At 37.8% G+C, this 20,428-nt stretch overlaps 1 long non-coding RNA gene across 1 annotated transcript; it reads left to right on the plus strand.

Moving 5' to 3' along the window:
* Positions 1-4,181: 4,181 nt before the first annotated feature.
* Positions 4,182-20,165, plus strand: LOC106940377 (uncharacterized). Its single transcript, XR_001423077.1, has 3 exons — positions 4,182-4,765; positions 7,565-7,739; positions 19,952-20,165. It is a non-coding gene; the product is annotated as an uncharacterized LOC106940377 (long non-coding RNA).
* Positions 20,166-20,428: the final 263 nt, after the last annotated feature.

A 20,428-nucleotide genomic window follows, 5' to 3' on the forward strand; every position in this document is an offset into this window, starting at 1 on the left:
CACACCTGGCAAAAGTGCAAATTTTAACAATTTTTCCATGGTTTCTGACAAAGCAAATAAAGAAGCTTTCTCTTCGTTCATATCAATGCGCTATATGTTTTTGGTTTTAATTTGAGTATTACTGAAAAGACTAACAGATTATAATACACAACAAAATTCTAAGTGCCTTTATATTTTTGTTTTATTGTGTTTGAATACTCAAATATGAATAATATTGCATTTTGTTTAACAACCTTTTCTTTTCTAAATCTACTCAGTTGTCAAATTAATAACTACCTCATTAAAAAATATATATAATTTATTAGGAAATTATTTCTTTCTCCACACAGTGTTTATCTTATCAGAAAGAACTGGTTCAGTTTCATCAACCAAGATTAATTATTCTGGTGTCTTTTTTGGTACTAGGTTCCCCATAGTCATCAAAATTTTTCAGATATGATGACGAAAATAAGCTTTCAAGGATAATAATGTACATTGAAAAAATAAATCATTTCCATTAAATTCTGAGATTTCATGTATTTTGTACATGTACAAGGCCTTTTTGCAGTGCAACTAGTTTTCACTTTGGCCTCATCTTTATTTAATAATTAATGACATAGTAAAATCTGTGACGTGTGGGTTTGTACATTCAAGGTTGGCTTTAAATAATTATGTAACCTTGTATGCCAGCTCATTTATACTTTAAACCTGGGAACTCTAAGATAGCATCTGTTTTAGATTTGCTTTGTAACAGGTCAGAGTGGACTCCTGAGAAAATTATGCTTTGGGAAAGGAGACACCTACAACACCAACGGGAAATTAGGAGAAGTCAACATGCATATATTTGTGATGAGGCTGGGGTTCTTCAAAAGAATCTAAATGTGCCTGAAGAGGACATGCAGCCCTCAAGCAGAGTGCTCCTAGGAAGGGATTCGAACCCAGAACCTTCTGGACGCAAGGCAGCTATACAACTCAGGTGTATATGTGTGCTTTGCAAATAAATACACTTGAACCTTTCACATTTTGTCACATTAGCAACACAAAAATGAGAATTCTGCTCAAAGATCAATATAGCGTAGTGCACAACTGCAAAATGGTAAGAAATTAATTTTTTGTTTATTTTAGACTAAAAATGTGTTCTGTACATCAGTATTCAGCCCCTCTAAGTCAATATGTTTGAAGACCCTCTATGTTCCTACTAGCCTTGCAAACTAAGATACTAAGATTATTGCCCTTCACTAATCATAAAATGACAGAAGCTCATACAGGTTGGATACAGAGAATATTCTCAAACTGATTGCAAAAAAAAAAAAAAAAAAATTAGGGAATTTGAATTTTCAGTGCTAAAGTTATTTGCAGAGCCCATCAGAGAAGGACAACTTATCATCATTAAGCTACCACAAAGCATTAATCACAGAAGCAATATGTTTTTTTAATCAATATTCTGTAAACATGGCATAAAAATACAAATTGTGAGCCTAATTAACATTGGTCTTTGTCTGCTATTTTTGTTTGGTTTCTGACCTTTCATAGGGAATACAAAACCATTTAAAAAAAATTCAGTATTACCCATTAAAAACAGAAAGTCGTTGTTTTTTTTGTTTTTTTTTTTTGTTTTTTTTTATTGAGAATGTGTCTCCAAAACAGTTTAATACTCGCTGATTTATTGTCTTTGGACAGAGCTGAGTGGAATACATCCTTTAAAAAGATTGATGCTCTTTTACAGCTCTAGTGTCTCTGGTTTCTTGTAGCCCACTGGTGGATTATATGAACACAGTGCTTCTTCATATGAACACCAACCCGGTTGAATTCATTTATCACTCTTTTCTCTCACTTGCCTTGCAGCAATCAATCTGAGGAAACAGGACTTTTAGCCTCTCCTGCTCCTGTCTTATTTAGCGAGAGTTTCCAGCATCCAGCATGGCTGTCATGCTGTTCACTGTGTGACAGGAGAGTGAATAAGAATGAGGAAAGGAGATCAAGCTCCCCTTTAGTTCCTTTTCAGCCAACCCAGGGTCTCTACCTCTATTGCACCCAAGTGATTGGATTGGTTTCCTGCTGCAGAGGCAGACACTGAGGCCTGGAAGGCAGCAGGAACAAATGAGGTCAAATGTACCTATGAGTTAGCTCCAAACCAACAGGCGTGTCAAAGGTTTTTCCCCGTTTTCCCCCCTATTTTGATTCCCCATCTGTCTTGGATTTTCACATTTCCCACTGCCACTGACAGCCCAGCGAAAGCTGCTGGTCATCAGTGTTTCATTAGTGTCTGAGATAGACTGCGCCGTGCTTAATGAAATTCATCAAGGCCTTAGAGCAAACTTCTTTATCGACTGAGAACAAACTGGTAAACACGCTGATTGTGCTCTCTCAATTAACCGGCACTCTGTGCAGTCATGATCGACCACCTGAGCGAGTACATGAAGTCTGCTGCTACATTTTGCTTGAGGATGCAGACGCAGCAGCTTTCTCCTCTCAACAGGTCATCTTTCAGTAACCAAACCTTCAGCTCCTGCTGCTTGAGAAATAAGTGTCAAAGCGCATGTAAACACGCTGCTCACCTGACTCACACAGGCTCTGAGAAAAAACAAACCTGTATGCAGTCAATATGCATCAAGTAGAGGAAGAAAAACAGCTGAAACAAGTTCACTTAAAGTGTATAGAAACTACTTTATATTGCCAACATTTAACAGCTAATCAAATCCACACAAGAAAATCAACTGCTAACAAGCAGAAATGTCATGTGAGCATCATATATGTGGTGGTGACTTTCTGTTACAATGTGTCTTTAAGGTTTTTGCTTGAGAAAAAAAAAACTTCGAAAAATTTCAACAAAATCAGTTTGATCTTCTGTTGTTAGGCTTAAAAATGCCAAAAATACTAGTAGAACAACACAAGTTTACACACCCTGGTAGAATTTGGGTGTTCTTTTCATAGAAAATAAATATAAATGTTTCTTTTCTTTTATGAAACATGTTTATTTAAAGGTTTGCTCTTTTTGAATCATGTACTGCGCCTTTTTTCTTATTGTTCTAGAGTAAAAAAATTTAAAACACTTGACCCAGACAGAGAATAAATGAGTCCTCTGTTTTAATTTGTTGTCATAGGCACAAGTCTGCCTAATTTTAAGTGTAAGCACAAATATATCTTTAAAATCAAGGTGCTTTTAGTTATCTTATGACACCCATTTAGTTTTGCAGCCTTTGCCCTGACTAGAAGACATACAGACTGTCCTTCCTCACTTTTTACTTTAATCTCTTTACTGCCCATGAATTTGTAAAAAGTACTTATCCAATTTGAACTTTTTCTCATCTGTTATGTTAAGACAAAAATAAAGTGGCTGATAATGTGGAAGCAAAAGGGAAACAATGGACATAGAGTTTTAGAATTATTTGTTTTCTGGCTGTGCACATCCAGACACTCACTTTTGGATTTTGCCTGAACCATTTATGGCGCAGACATGGACCCATAGTTCCAAAGCACCCAACTGAACACCAAACTTTCCAAATATTAAAAATACTAAAATATTAAACATACTGAAATAGTATTTTAAAATAGTACCATAATAAAAGTCAGGGATTTTCACATCTTTTTTTGCTTTTCTTATTTAGCTTATTAACAACAAAAAAATATCTTTAAAGCTACAAACTTTCCTTGAGTTCTACCAAAGGAGGTCATCGTCCTGCTGAGTCATGGATAAGACTGTCTTGGTCTCAAGTCTTATCCAGATTTTCTTCCAGAGCTTTCCTTTATTCAAATCTGAGCAGCTCCCAAGTCCCTGCAGTAGAAAAGCTACAGCATGATGCTACCACCCCTATGTTTCCAGTCAAGATTGTTCTTTGCGATATTGCTGACAGTAATATTGCTTCAACAATGAACTTGCAATTTTTTCTCCAACTATAGTTTAGAGTTGTGCCATAGTCCCCCCATTATCAGAATAGGGATTAAACTATGGTTAGTGGTTGTTCAAGCTTGGGACACGTTTTTCTGCTTTAAAATTTTCCACACCTTTATCCCTGAATTTTCTGGTGCGCTATTTGGTCTTCATGATTGGTTTCTCTGAAGCCTCCAGAGAACAGCGCATTTATACTAAAGGTAGTTGAACTGGGTTTTATTTAGAGCACTCATAATAAAAGGGGAAGGCCTCAAAGGCATGCCACACTCAGGAGATTTTCTTTTTTTTTAATTTTTAATTTATTTATTTATTTATTTTATTTAGTTATTTTTTTCCACTTAAGTTGACAATTGAGTGTTAATTCTTGTTGGTCTGTCAGTTGGTATGTGTTTGTTTTGGTGCGTGACAGGAAACGGCGCTGACGTTTTACGGCAGCTTCGGTGCATTCTGGGTCTAACCCAACATGGCTGCGCCCTTGCTGAAGTGCTGAAGAAGTGCCTCTCCGGAGATATTCTCGGGTCTGTGTGTAGTTTTCAAGAAAACCTTCAAGCCAAATCAGCTTCTTGGGTCGCTGGTTTGCAGGACAACCCCGCGGGACCCCCGTCATTGATAAGTGTGGCCGTCTCTTCGCGTGGCTGTGGCAGACTGTCCGTGTGAAGATGGGCCTCGTCTCCAGCCCCGTCCCATAGCAAAGAGCCCCGGGGAGAGGAACCGCAGGTTCCCCTGCAAACACGCACCCGTCCAGCTCGCCTTTGACGGGTTCGACCTCCTGTACCGGCTTTGGACGCTCCCCTACAGTTTCCTGACAAGGATTATCTGCGCCACCGTGTCTGTCATCGTCCGGAGACGGAGAGCTTCTTCCCCATCCAGGGTTGATAATCCCGCCGCACCAAGGTATGCATCTGCACTCTTCGCTAACAACACTGTGCGACATTTCTGCATATCTGCTTCTGCTCATTTATCTCTCAGCTCGTGTTGCTGTATGATCCACACGGAGGGGTTTAAAATAGCGTTTGGACAGCTGATAGCGGCTGTCAGAGCGACACCGGTGCGGAGCAGCTGTTGAGTTAGCCGGCTAGTGGATGCAGTCTGCAGCTTTTGTTTGGCAAAGTTTTAGCAGGAGATGATCATTGGCACATATGACCCCCAACAGCAGGCATCTCACATGTGTCTCGGACAGCCGGAATAACGTCATGACATCTTCAAGTTGTATTTGCCTGATAGAAAAATGGGAAACAGATTACATTAAATTATTTATCTTAAGATTGCTGAAGTCATTTGACAGAAAGCTTTCTTATTTGGTGTGACCACCAGTAGTGTCCAACAAAGTCTTAAGTTTTACAGACAAGTAATTTATGTATTAACAATTGGTCTTTGGTATTACTTAAGTTTTTTGATGGTTTATCTTCTTTGGTTTTCTGGCTGCCTTTTGAGGTTTCTGAGGTCAATTCTCTTCTTTAATGTTTCCATGTTAAATCCACATTTTGTAATTTCACACCTATCTACTTCCACTCTGTCTCTGATAACTAATAATTTCTAATGTACTTTCACAACTAACAAATGCTGTTCGTTTTTCATCGTCACAATGTCCCCACCTAATCTCAATCAACCTAATGATCTTGGTCACATCAATAAATATCTGTTACTGGCATAAACGACACATTATTATTTAAGTCTTTAAAAAAATAGCATCCATGCAGCTCTTTGTGATTATGATATTGCACATTAATATTCAGCAAACAGTTGTGGTTTCATATATAGTGCAACTCTAATAGTTGAAATATATTTTCTAATAATTATGAAGAAAATACTCATGGGGCAACATTGCAATGCTTGGATGTGTGATGTTTAGTTTCTAATGAAGACAACCTGCGTCTATAGTTTTTATGGTTTCTGTTTTTACATTCAAGAGAAGCAGAGGAAGCAAATCGTCTGTAATAGCAAAACATTACAGACAATTTGCAACTTCAGTCCCAGAATGCCTCTGTCCTGCAGTTTTTGGATGCGTCCCTGCTCCAACACACCTGATTCAAATGAATTGTTAATGACTAGGCCTTTGCGAAAGCTGCTGATATACCAAGGAGGTAATTCAGCTTTTTGAATGACCTCGCTACATGCATGTTGAGTCTACACATATCTAGACTCAACATCAGTTCAGGAATTTTATGCCCCAATGACTCACATGGCTTCATAAAAAAAAAATTCAGCCATTAATGTCAATAGAAAACATTTCATCCATACTCAGAAAAACCTAGGTACAATTTCATACAGTATATGATTGGCGGGTTAATTGGTTGTGTGACATTTGTCCCATTTTGGAAGAGGAGTTTGCAAAGCACTGTAATTGTGAGCCAAATGTTGGTTTGGTGTCAGTTGACATTTTTATTTAAGCCGGAGGTTTTATAACGTGACTTTATCATTATATAAACAATGTGAGGTTGTAAAGTCAAAACTCATCAGACAGTGGTAATAACTTTTATTAGTGTGCAAATATTTTACATTTAGACTGCTTGAGGTCACTTCTAAAGCAAGCTGGGAAAATGTGACACTGTGAGCCAAGAGATGAGAATAAGCTGAAAGAACTAAATTACTTTAATTATTCCTTTCTAATAAATGTGGACAATTTATTAGAAAGGTTACAGTTCTTTGATACAGCAGCCCCTCAGTAAGAAATTGTATCCGCATAATTTTTTTTAAATAACATTTAATGATTCTTCAGTAGAGAAACTCCCGTATGTGCTGCTTGAAAAACGAGACTGCAACTGCTTAAAAGTTTTGATGTAGCAGATTTCATGCAAATGAGTGGTGATGTGTTTGAGAATTTTTGATTAATTTTTTTTTATGTAAAATTTATTTTTGATGATTTTTCCCAATTTGTTGTACTTATTTTATTCCAGATGTTTCTACATTTTATTTTTAGTTTTTCATTCTGTTTTTGAAAGCAGAGGCCAGTAGAGAGGTCTGGCTTCTGTAGCATTTTTTTCAGAATTAATTTTAAAGACCGTAAATTTCTAAAAATAATTTCTTTTAAAAAAGAGCTGTGTTTAAATACCGAGTCCTGCATTTCTTTTCCTTGCTCAGAAGAAAGGCAGAAAGTTTTTGATTGGCCAAAAGGTTTAGTCTGTAGTCTTATCTTAACCTTTAAATTCCTGTCTTTTTCTGTGATTTTTATTTTGCGCCATACTTCAAAGGATCCATGACCTAGCTGTGATTACGTTCAGATTTGACAGATTTATTATTAGTGATCCACTGTCCAGTTTAAACAGTTGTATGTTGACGTGGCTCTAAAGTCATTTTAGCTCCAGCCATGTTGTGCAATAATGTCCTTTAGCCTGGTGGTTTGTTTTTAGCACTCACATGCTTTGTGGTGACTTCATGTCAGGAACTTCGTCCCAAGTTTTGACTGAATAACAGATACTGAAATCAAATTTCTGGTAAATATTTAAGTATTAAGTCTGTTTTAATAGGGATTTTTTAGAGGAATACTAACATTTGGTTTTAGGTGAAGTGTGGAAAAGTGGCCACAGCAGAGAATATGATCGGGTCTGTCCAGATCTGGCACCAGCAAACATCAAGTCTATTTTAATCATACTTTTGACTTATTATTCTTATGCTTATTTACTAAATATACATATTCTAGAACTGTTCTATACACAAAAGCTCATCACATTTGTTGGCTTTAACTCCATACAGGGCCCTGATGAAAATGGACTCAGATTTGCTTCATTCCCCGGCTGTGGGGCTGACTGAGGAAGAGGAGGCAGACATGAATGACTGGAAACTTCCTTTGACCTTCATGAAGAAAAGGCACTTGGAGAAGATCGAGGGCTCCAAGGCGTTGGCACAGAGCTGGAGGATGAAAGACAGGGTAAACCTTTAGCTTGTTAATGTCTGCATCGAGCCAGCAGGGCCAGAGAGAGAAGCTGTTTTTACTTTTGAAGGTTTCATTTTCATTTTCAGAGAGCAACTCTGAAAATGAGGAATTCACTAACAGATAATGATAATTTACTGGTTTAAACATCTCTGAAACTAAAAGAAACAAACTAATATGCAGATATGGTAGTAGTATTTTCGAAATTCAAATTACATGTTGGGTTTCGTCAGCTACTCAATCTGGAACAATAAACAAAATTTTTTATGATGGATGGAGACAGTGAGACAGTCTGTATTACTGCGATCTTCTTGAAACTTAATCATTTTATCAGTAATTTCCTTCCTCTACTTTGTTGCATGATATTTTTGATTCAGATTTTTATTATGAAACTTTACATAGTATATTAGTTTTAATAACAAAAGTAACGTGGTGCAGGTGGCATGGTGGGTAGAGTCAGAGCACAATGTACTGACACCGTCATCCTCAACCCTCTCACCAGAGTAGGATGACGGCCACAGTGTAACATTGAACTGGCATTGAACTCTCTTGTTAATTCCCTTTAGTTGGATCTGAAGCTTTTTAGCAATATAGATGAATATTAACATTTCATTACCACTGTAACGTATCTTTTAATCATCATCATCATCATATGTCCAAGAAGACATACATACATACATCTACGAGAGATTGTGGTATGGTTTTGAAATAGCCCAGCCAGATTTGAGTCTGACAGAACATGTTGAATGCTAAAATTGAATCAAAATGGGCTTTACTAAAGTATAAGTTGAGTTTTTTGCACAGTTACTGTAAGTCACTTAGATTTTTTTAAAAGAAATTTCAGATTTGTCCTTCATTTGTTTATTTTTCTGTTGATTCTTTCAGAGTAAATGTAACAATGTACTGGGAAAATGTTTTGAAATAGTTTTTTTGTTGTTGTTTTTTACGGAAACTTGGCAGTTTATCAAGGATGAGTAGATTTTTCAGAGCCAGAATTTATAATTGCATGACTAAAATAAGTAAACATTTTTAATTAAATGAGCACCAACCGCAGAGTGAAATCGTGACATGTCGGAACACTTTTATTTCCCTTTTCTCTGTCAGACCTGAAACTGCAATATCAGTCTGCTCTGCAGTAGCAAGGTTCACCTACCTGCGCCTTGGAGGATCACTAATTGCCATGTTCTTTGTTCTTTGCTATGTCTCGGTCTAAAAGCGCTTAGCTTTTGAACTAAGATCGACAGATGCCAATAATACCTTTGGAATTAGCATTTGCAAGGGCGGTGGTGTTATTGTCCAGTCCCACATGTGTTCGTTCCATCAGTTAAATTAAAAGTTTCTGTCTGTGTTTAAACGGATAGCTCTTCTTCACCAGGACACTGGCTCATCATTGTCTTTCTGCTTCGTTACTAAAGTGCTAATTCATTTCATTCTGCTGGAGGCTACCTATCCAGCGTTTTAAAGGTGAAACCTCATAGCTCTCCTTCATGATTTGTCGTTTGATCCACTGCTCAGCTACTAACTCGATTATTGAATTGCCTCTCTGCTACGGGGTGCTACCATTATAATGATGGCAAGTGTCACTTAGTCATACATGGCCCTGAAAACTCTTCACCTATTGTAGAAATTCAGCCGATATGAAAATTTAACACGCGCCTGCTGTTAGGACACGAGCTGAATTAAACGACACGGCACCAGCAGAAGTGTCGAGCTGAGGGAAAATGAAGATATCATTAAATGTGAGGCCGCTATTGATTCAAAAGAGGTAATAAAGGCAGAGGGAAATTGACTTTCCTATCAAAAAGTTATGCTAAATCTACTCTAACATTCTTTTTTTTTTATTGCTCGGGGCACTTTCAGACCACAGACCTGCATTTATTAACCTGTGAGAAGTCGACACATTTCTTGAAAATGTGGGGCTGGGTGCGCAAGAGCTTTTTATGCAAGAGTGATTTGAGTTTGATTTAACGAGTAAATGCAATAAGAGTGCTCTGAAACTTCAGATGTTTGTTTGTTTTTGTTTTTTTTTTTAAAGACGTTTGAGATGTTTTTGAGAGGACACATTTGATAACAGAAAACCTAAATAACGATCAAGGCCAGTGGGTTGTAATTTTCACCTCTTGGTTTTGCTGTTGTGATTCAGGCAAACCTCCCACAAAAAAGTTTTTTGCTTTTTAGAGTTTGGACTCGGTTATCAGGAGAATATGCTTATGCTCTGGCTGATTTGAAATGATGGTTATTATCTGCAAGGGCTACTAAGTCTAGTGAAATGATAAACTAGAACTTAAGCCTGGTGAGAGCAGCGGGCGGCAGAAGGCTTATGAGTGGGCTTTCAGTGATGTTCTGCACTTTGGGAAATCAAAGGTCTCTCAGACACACACAGAAGACGACTCAGAGGTTTTACCATTACTTGCCTCATTGGTCAGTGTTGTCTATATTCCCCTGTTAGGCTTGTAGAAAAACAAACAAACAAAAAAAAAAGCGATTGACTTGGTTGTGAGCTGCTTGTGCAGAAGCATGCCTGTGTGTGCACTTGCTGAACCAGTGAAAGCAATTCTGAGAAGAGTTTTCAGTCAGAAAAGCCGAACACTATCAGTGTTGTGCAACAGAGTCAAAGGTCAGCCCTAATTTCAGCTGAGAGTGCGGGTTTTAATGGAAAATATCAAGTAAATGTTGATGAAGAATCGAACTATGTGTTGGGGATATTTTTTTCAAGTTTAAAAGAAACCAGCATAATGAACTGATCATGTCAACTTTGAATCTGTTTTTTTCTCACAGTAAACATGGCTGAAAGATTTCACATCAAACCAGAAGCATGATTGATCTCAGCTGAAGGTTGTTACAAACTGAGACATTTTGGCTCTTTGTAAGATCACCTGCTACAGTCTAGCAGTCTCTGCTGTGGCGAATGTTTCCATCACTGCCACCGGGTTTCTTTCCTTTGGTCTGCACTGGGCGTTAAAAACAGATGTTGCTTATTTTAATTTGGATGCTCATTTTTGTAGAAGGAGTTTCCGGACATAATACATTTTTCAATATTTAGGCATCAATCAAATCACTTTCTGATTGGTGTGAGACAACTGCATGAGCAAGTTGAAGTCAAGCCACCGCTGTCATGGTTCTGGGTCAACTAGTAAAGTAGAGACAAAACTGAAAAAATGATCATTTTCATCAAAGTGTCAGTTGGTTTCATGTGTTATATAGATGAAGCGCTGTTTGTTTATCCAGATGCTCTTAAGATTTAAGAACGAGATCCTCTAATTAGACGTCTGTTAGCTGCTTATAGTGTGTATTCCCTAGTTAATGTTGACTATTTTTAGATTTACTAAGATTTGAAGAAGGTTGCAAACATTTCCAAATCCACCATGTTCCATGACAGAGGTTTAAAGTATGAGAAAAAAATACCCTAAGCAACCTTGCACTACTGCGCTCAGCCTTCCTGTTATCCGCTCACTCTCTCGGCTGGCGACTGAAGCTCTAAGAGTTTTGGGTAAATAGGCGTCTCGTTGTATGAACAGGCGTTAAGACACCGCCGAATGGCTGCTACAGGAACTCGAGGACTCAACACGACATAAAGCTCAAAAAAGTTGATTTTGCATACTACTCCCCTCTTGAGGCATAAATAATAGTAAGCACAATTAGTTTTGAGGAGAAGAGGAAGCAAACAAGAGGACTGTAACACTGAATTCGTCCACTATCATTGCTTTAGAAAGAATAGGAAGGGGTATCCAACTCACATTTTATGTGTAGTCGTTGATGTCAGCGCTGCACCAAACCTCCTGTGGTCCCACAATGCTGGCTTTATTTATGACGGCGCAAATTGTCTTGAGCTGCCTGAGTGGTGATTTAAGAACGGCCAGAGGCAGCTTTAGCAGGGGCTCATTTTACTCCCGTATCACCAAACTGCTATGAAAGTGTCTGGGTGATGAGCTCCATTCAGCTGTGTGTGCTTGTAGATCCAATTAGATGATTGTCTTTGACACAATACCCATATTCAGTTTTATTTTTGCTTTAGTTACTTATTGATTAAGCTGCTCGTGAATGTAACAATATGCAATTGTTTTTAAAAGGGGTCAAATCAAAGGAATGACTTCAAAATTTCTGTGACGATCTGACCCTGAACAAGAAAAACAACCTTGAAAAAGCATAGATAGCAAAATTAAAGATAAAGAAAGAGGGCTTGTGTGCTTGTGCACACCAGTTGCCTGGCATCACTCTTTCTCTTCAAATTTGAGGAATCTTTCATTTTAAAAGCTAATTTAATTGAGACAGCGAGAAGAAAAAAAAATCATCCATATTGATTTGAAATGCTGCTTTGACTCCATGTTAAGTCTCAGTTTTAATTGTTCTGTCTTGGATTATGCAGACAACACACACACACACACACACTACACGACCTAATTAAATCCGATTGTCACCAAAGGTTTTGGTCGGAAACTATCATCCTTGTCCCTGATGTAATCGGTGGCAATGCGTTACAAAGAAACACATCTTCCCACATTTGAAGTGCAGTCAGTTGCAAAAGGACTTGGGGAGATTGGGGGATCGTCAGTGTGTAAGGCACTAAGACCTGGAACCATTGTTAGACATATGTGTGACCTCCAAGCCCTCAGGCAGCACTGCATGAGAAACCGTCGCACTACCAGAATCAATACCGCCAGAGGGGCCCAACTGTATCTCAGTAAGGCGCTACCTCACTACACAGTCCATCACTGCATCAAGAAATGTAACCTAAACAGAGCTCTGCTCCACATAAGGAGGAGGAAAGCTATTTACCAACACTTCAACAATGAGGTTGCTGCTGGAATCAGAGTGCAGATTAAATTAGAGAAAGACTGAACAGTCATCACAACAGAAAAATGTATGGAAAATAAAGGAGTATCACACATCAGTCTTATATAGAGGTTAATGAGTTTTAAATGTAAAGTTGGTTAGTATATAGTCCCAGTATTTAACCAGATATTTAACTGACTAATACAAGTTGGTTTTTGAACCTGGAAATCTCTGCTGAATTTATTGAATGTAATTTATTTATATTATTTCTTGAGTCTAGTTATAGAAATTAAAATAAGAATACATAAAGGTAATAAATGCTATTCTCATTTCCATAAAATGTATATATCAAACTATTTTAAAAGTAGTAGATATTAGACAATGATGTAGGTCTTTGTTCTGAAAGGTTTGGTATTTTTTACTTAAAGTGTCAATTACATGTTTTGTCATGTTTGTAAATGTGAATTGTTAGTTAAACATATTACTTAATTTTCTTAAACACACAGACATATTTCCAGCAACCACAGGATGTGCCTTTCAAAATGGTGGTTTAAGAAATGAGAAGCAAATGTAAACCTTGATTTGAAAGTAAAACTGCTCAGATTCCTATTTTTTTTATTTCCGATGGGCTTAAGTTTATTGGTACCAAATTAAAACTGCCTAAGAATATGTAATTAGCTGAGCATGATCTCATTATTTTTCCGTTTTTTTTCCCCGCTTCTGCATCTTCGGGTTGTTTATCTCTCGGAGCAACAGGAGCTCATTTAGAGCTCGCTCACTTTCCTCTGTTCTTGCTTTCACACATGTTGTTTCTACCTCAGAATAATGAAATCGATAGGTCATCAATATTCAGCCCATTGTAATAATGTGGAAATGAGGCTGGTGGTCTGTGCTGTATCATTAGTTGAATTCAATCGGGTTCACAGAGTTCATTAGGCAGTGAATGGACTTCCAGTCACAGGGACACAAATGCATTTGCAATTTGCTGATAATAATTAGATAGTAGTGATTTTTATATCTGCGTGTTGCGTTATAGCAGAGAGTGTTTGGGTTTTAAGCGGCGAGAGCTTCAGATCAAAGCAAGTTCCCGTCCTGCTGAAGAGTTGCTGAGTAGAATACTGAATGCAACTCTGACTCGGGCTTTGATGGTCCTTAAATTATGTATGCTGCTTGGTGAAGCTTGCACATTTTATACCTCTGTAGGATTTTCATAAATTGTTTTGTTTGCATGACTCGGACCATTCTTAAAACTTAGCATAGTCTTTCCTCGGTCTTCTTTGTTAACGGTGAGATGTGCTCCCGGTCTGTTTGCCTCTTTGTCAATTTGTGCCCCTATTTTCATAGTCTGGGAGCAAACTGGTTCTAGTTTTGCACCAGCTTTGTGTGGCAGAGCCAGAGTTCACTGTGATAGAGACACAAAGATGCATTGTAATCAGTTTTGTGGAAAAAGCCCCTGAGCAACCTCTCGCAGGGAGATTTGGTTAATTGGATATTTTAACACAATTTCACATTTTGTTCTTTGTACATCCAAAGATGTACAAAGAATACATCTTTGGATGTATGGGGTAATAACCATCTCCCTGAAAGATGAGACTGATCTGGTGTTCTTGCATATGAAAATAATGGAGTCAGTCTTTAGTTTTTGGTTTAGTTTGGCCTCTTAAATTCCCTACTTGTGTCGTAAGGAACTCTCAAGACTATAAAATATGTTTTGATTTTATTGCCCGATATGTCCATGATGAAGGATTCCTGAGTTGTTCCTTTGCACTGTGACCACGTGCTTGCCCAGTAATGAATGGAAAGGGACAAAGTCACTGCCTCCATGCAGAAAGCTGGTTTTCCTTAAATGCATACATATATATTTTACAGACTGACATAATAAACTGATCTAAACTGATTACGTGGGACAGTTGTCATATAAGATGCTTTGAGATTAAATTTTTTATGTATAAATTAACATATCTGCTCTCATAAACTTTTATTTATATGCTGATTTGCAGGTTTGGCCAATGAGCCTTTGGCGTTTCTCCTCTGTGAATTTTACATGAGCATAAATAAAGCCTGATTTGGTTAAACTGGTAGAAAATGGTGGGATTAAACCCAGATTTTTCTCATCTTATGCTTAATGGTGTTTTTTGTCAGCTTCAGTCCAGTTTTTCACCTGCTCCTGTTTTCTGCTAGTGACAGAACGAGTCGGGAAGATCGATGTTCACCACAGGTTTAATAACCTTCATTCACTGCCGACCCGATAAATGGATTAATCAGGAGTCATTGATCGGCCAGCGGGCCCTGATGCGGGCTGAATGGGAGTCTAAAAAGGCCCCCGAGGGAAAAGGCTCGGAAATCCCCCGGAGTCCCATGTCGTTATTAACAAGAAGAGCTCTGCATCCAATTTTAATGCACAGGACTGAAGCAGAGACTCAGATGCATACACACACAAAAATGCAGCTGCTAGAAGAGTTTTCACTGTTTTTTTTTGTTTTTTGTTTTTTTTTGTTCTCTGCATCTTGTTGCATTTTCTCATTTATAATCTAGTTTTCTTGTTTCAGCCATTCAAGACTGAAATGATCAGGCCATTAAATAAGCCACAATCTTGTTCTGGGTCAAGTGGTGGTTAAATCCCAGCAGATGAGCCTCTGCATACATTTTAGGGAAGGTTTCCTGCTCCTCAGGTTGGGTGACAAAAGTTGGTAATAAAAGCACAGAGGGAGCACACAGCACACCATTGTGGCACCATTTTGCTTATATGCAGGCAGGTTAATCAAGAACAAGATAAGAGTGATTTAATCTGCAGCTTGCTAACAAGATTGTCCTTTGTTTGGTCGCCTCCTATTTTGGCTGAGCTAAACTTTCCATATCACAGATTTGATAATTTGTAATTTCTAGTTTAAAATTTGAAGCACTTGGATTGATTAAACTTTAAGCAGACAATAGCAAAACCGTACGTGCTAACCAGTATAGGTATGTTAGATGAATGTGATCAGTTTTGAAAGTATGGCTGCACAATATTAGTAATACTTGAAATTGGGATGTTGATATAATACTGTGTTGAGGGTATTGATCCCAACTGACCCATATTTTCTACCACGCATACTTTCACATATCAGTCACTAAGATTACCATCATTAGTAGTTATGAAGGTCTAGTACAGCTGATTCTCACCTGCATAACACTGATAGAAGACATTGTGTAATTTATTAATGCTTTGTCGAGTGGAGTTTACGCATAGAAAACAGTGCCTTGGGTTTTCCATAGGCACTGTGGCACTATAATGCAGTCCATATTTTAATGCAGGACCTGAAACCAGTGGGAGTTCCAACCAAATGAAAACATGTTGTGAGCACAAAGTGAAAAGAGAGGGTCAGGCAGATTCAGACGCCCTCGAGAGGAGTTAGGCTTTTAGTCGGCCCATTTGGTCCCAACTGTTTTTGAAGAAGATAAAACATCTTAAGAACAAGTGGGAAGAAAAAGAAAAAGTCATCGGCGAAAACCAAACATGACTTCATTAACATTTTCTTTATCTTGAGGTAGATTCTGATGTCATAACCATAAAGCAGGCGCATATATTGTACCGTGACATTGATTATATGACTTGTAGATTTGGAGGAACAGCAGGTATATTTTTGAAATATACCTGCTAGATGTCATCACGTCAAATGTGCTATATTTGTATTGTTAGCTGCCATATATTTTAATTCAGCATTTGTTGCTCATTTACAAAAAGATAAATGTAGCTCTGGAGATCTTGTATTGCCACAGCAGACCTAATTCTTACAAACGCATAAAGTTTAAGGATGAGATTACCTTTCTTCATTATTTCACCGCTCACACTCAGATTTGTTATTGATTTAAGTCAATTTTATGCTCACGGCCACTTCACCCCACTAAATCAGCAACGATTTAAATCTGACAGCTTCTCTCGGGGCACAAACTGTTTTATTAATATAAGCTATGAAGGCTGACGACGGCCCTCCTGTTTGTGTTGTTTTTGTGTGCGTGTGTCTGTATTACGGTTCAAAACAAACAAGCGTATAAATCAATGAGAATAATGTGGAGCACATCTGTGTGCTGTCATACTCAAATGCCACGTTGGATTGTGAAAAATCCCACATTTATCTGGTGTATCTGAGTGTAAATGAGAATCAAATGTTTTGTAAATTACCTCTGTCAGATGTAGGATCAAAATAAATAATGTAATCAGGGCTGTTTTAATAGGATTTTGACTATCTTCCTGTAGTGAGCCACTTAATCGTAATCATAATTAACATTGTTGTGGTGCTGGGCCTTCAGTGATGTGACTGATGTTTGGTGAGTTATCAGGTTTTCCTGGCATTTGCTGGCTCAGATTAACGTAAAAAGGGAAATGACCTTACAATTTTCCAAGCAGTTTGCTTTGACATTTTACCTGGAATGACAGAAACATCTCTCTTTTCCCTCTGGCCTTCCAGATCATATTTCTCCAAACTGTCCTGCCATTTTCAGATGGTGTATTTTAAAGGGCAAATCTCATGTTTTTCTTTCTTGTTAAACCACATCTTTTCTCTGACAGTGCAAGCTTGTAGAGTGCATAAAACAAAATTATGGACCATTTTTTGGCATGTAACGCTTTAATTTAAAAAAACAAAAACAAACTTTTTTTATTGTTTACAATAAACACAGAGACATCTGGGTTTTGAGTTCTTCTTTCTACTTTCTGTTTGCAAATGGCAAGAACTGCCACTATATAAATCAGGCATATTTTCACTTTATACTGGTGACAGATAAAATGGGACTTGGAGTAATTGGCGAGGCCCAGCAAACCTTTTTCCTTATCAAAGAGTAAGCCTGTCAAAATAAGCAATATATCAATTAATTGCACGATAAATTAGAATGAACTCAATAATTTCAATTTGCATGCATGTTTGTTTTCCTCCTGTCTGTATTTCGACCAGAGTGGATGACAAAAGGCTTCACTCTAGTACATCTCGACTGACCCCTTCTCTTCTTGTTTCTTTTAGCTGAAGGATGAGATCAGTGATTAATATTTTTGAGGAGCAATTTTGTTCACAGATACTTCATAATGCATTTAATTTATTATTTTGGTTGTGTTTGGGGGGGGTTTGTTTCAGTTTCACTTATTACTTTTGGTTATGTCGTTAGTGCTATTGGACATTTAAAATGTCTTCCAGTTCCAGCTCTACTTGGTCTGTAGAAATTATAGTTTTATTGATATTTAAGAGGATGTACTTGTATTATTATGCCATAATTATATTAGTTGAAAATGGTCCCAAAACAACGTTATCGTCTATCGCAATAATTTCTGGGACAATTTATTGTCGAGCTAAGAGGCTATATTTCTTTTAAACTGTAAAAATGATAAAAATTATTTTACCCTAAAGATGTACATTTTTCAACTTTCTCAGGTTTTATGTTAAAGGCTGCCAAGCAAAGTTTTCCATTTTTATAACTTTACTGCTAGCGCACACTTGCACCAACTTTTATATAGTAAGATGCAACTGCAGAGGCATTTGTGCATCACTTTTTAGTTGTGTAGCACAGCTGTTTCCTTTGTTTCAAACGTTGGACTTGAAAACTGTCAAAGAACTTTACATTCATGAGGATAGGTCTTGACATTCACTGTGCAGGGAAGAAAAGGGCATGGCGTGAAAAAAAAAATCAAGCTTAAATGAATGAAGTGATGTAATCTACTGTGCCTTTGTGTATAAGGCTGCATGTACATGTCAAGTGTATCCCCACTGAGTCCCACTGGCATACTGACCTTTTAGTCATTTGGTGGGAAGACACAGGGGGGCTTAATTAGTTTCACAATAACAGGCCTCCAGAACCTGCTCAGCCAGAAGGTTGCACATAACCCACAGCAGACATGCAGCACATGCTCAGTGGGTCTACAATACGGTGTTTGTAAAAGGTCGCCTGGCTGTGCTGTTATGACCTACATATCAAAGTCATCTTTAAGTTATTAGCTAGTAATGGTACCAGAAAACGATCGGGAATGTTGCAATGATAGTGGTCACCAAACGCATCGTTCTTTCTAATTATGTTCTGTTTTCAATAAAAAGAAAATAGAGAATACACAAACTGAAAGGCAGCAATAACTTCCGTCCAGGAGAGAAACACAGCTCAACAGAGAAGCGTTGAGCATATTTAGTCAAAGTAGCAATAGCCCTTGCATGTCCCTGTAAAAACAAACAGCTGCACTGAGCTAGGAGTACTTTCTACTGGCAAGGAAAACAAAGAGCGTAAACATGGCTATTTCCACCATAAGCTCTGTGAATGGTGACAACCAGGATTGAGAAACGGCTAAATGAAGAAACACTTTGTATGACAAAGAGGGGACATGTAGCTAACGGCAACAATAGTTCTGTCAGTGGTACCGTCCAAGAAAGAGACACTTATCAATACAGAAGCAATGATGCAGAAAAACTGGGAGCACCCAAAGTTCATAGCAGGTGGTAGCCCTGTTAAGGGAGACAGTTAAACACAAGTCCCTGATAAGTATACAGTCATAACAGAAAAGATGAGAACAAATATTATCTTTCCTGATTAACTTTGATAAAACCCTCATGAACTCACATCTGACTTGGCAACATTTATTATCAAATAAACAATATTGTGTGGACTATAAATCAGTTTCAGTAAATATACAATCAGTATTGAACCAGGATTTTCATAAAAAGTGTTTGGTGTGTCCTGAAAAATAAGAACTTGACTGAAATATTGATGCCTTAAAGCACTAGACAGCAAAGGAAAAATTATACTGCATTCAGACAAGCAATTAGTGAGCATTGCAAAAGAAACATATTTTCATTTCTGTTTTTAAAAGTCTTTTTCTATAAATGCAGTTCTTTCACATCTGTTCATACAGGTGAGTGCAAGTTCAGCTCTTTAGGTAGGTGACCTGATTCAGGCTCATTAGGAGCTTCAGGATGAATCCACACAACGTCAAAAAGCTTGACGTCTGTCATGACACAACGGAAAGTGTTTCAGGTGGTAATGGCTCCCTGCTAGTTCAATATTTAATTTGCGCAGCAGGGAACCTAAGCTGCCTGCCAGGGGCTGGTGATGTGTGTCAGGATTGGCAACATAACCCACAAATCAATGTTTACTTTATTTCTTTTTCAGGTTTACGTCTTTACTCACTTCCTGCGTTAGTGTTGGCGTATGTGGTGCTGCCAGTAAATATGCGTTATACTTTTCTGTTTTGATATTTATAGGTTCTGTTCAGTCTGTATTTCAAAAGTTAAAGCAGATAAAAGACATATTAAAAGTTTGGTGCAAAGGTATTCTAGACAAATTTAGTTACAGACGTGGTTTCTTAGGAGAGTTTATTTCTTAAAAGAAAAGTGGGGCTTTTGAAAACGATCCAATTTTTGACAGGATTACATGCTTTTTGTGTGTGTGTGTGTGTGTGTGTGTGTGTGTGTGTGTCCCTACAGATGAAGACAGTGAGTGTTGCTCTGGTTCTGTGTCTCAATGTGGGAGTGGACCCCCCTGATGTGGTCAAGACATCCCCCTGTGCCAGGCTGGAGTGTTGGATAGGTGAGTATATCCTTCCTAATAACAAACATATAAATAAATAAAAAATCTACTTTTCAATAAAGATTGAGGTGCTCTTAACAGAAATTCAAATTTGAGTCAGGTGAAGGTAAATCTAAACGGTGAGAAATGGGGCATTATCTTTGCAAGCCTAAATCAAATGACATACAAAATAATCAAATTATTAAATGACTCTGAAGAGTTTAATGCTCTACATTTTACGGCTAGTTGATCACGTTGAAAACTGTTAAATGTCAACAAGAAGTGACATTTAGCAGCTTGTCAGATTATTCACATCCAGGGACGTCTTATTCACCGATGCTGGGAAAAATGCTAGATCTCTATTGGCATGAGTGGAGATCTAGCACTTTATCACT

Source organism: Poecilia latipinna, unplaced genomic scaffold, assembly GCF_001443285.1.
Source record: "Poecilia latipinna isolate Pla-1442-1.1 unplaced genomic scaffold, P_latipinna-1.0 Scaffold3200, whole genome shotgun sequence".
Classification (NCBI taxonomy): domain Eukaryota; kingdom Metazoa; phylum Chordata; class Actinopteri; order Cyprinodontiformes; family Poeciliidae; genus Poecilia; species Poecilia latipinna.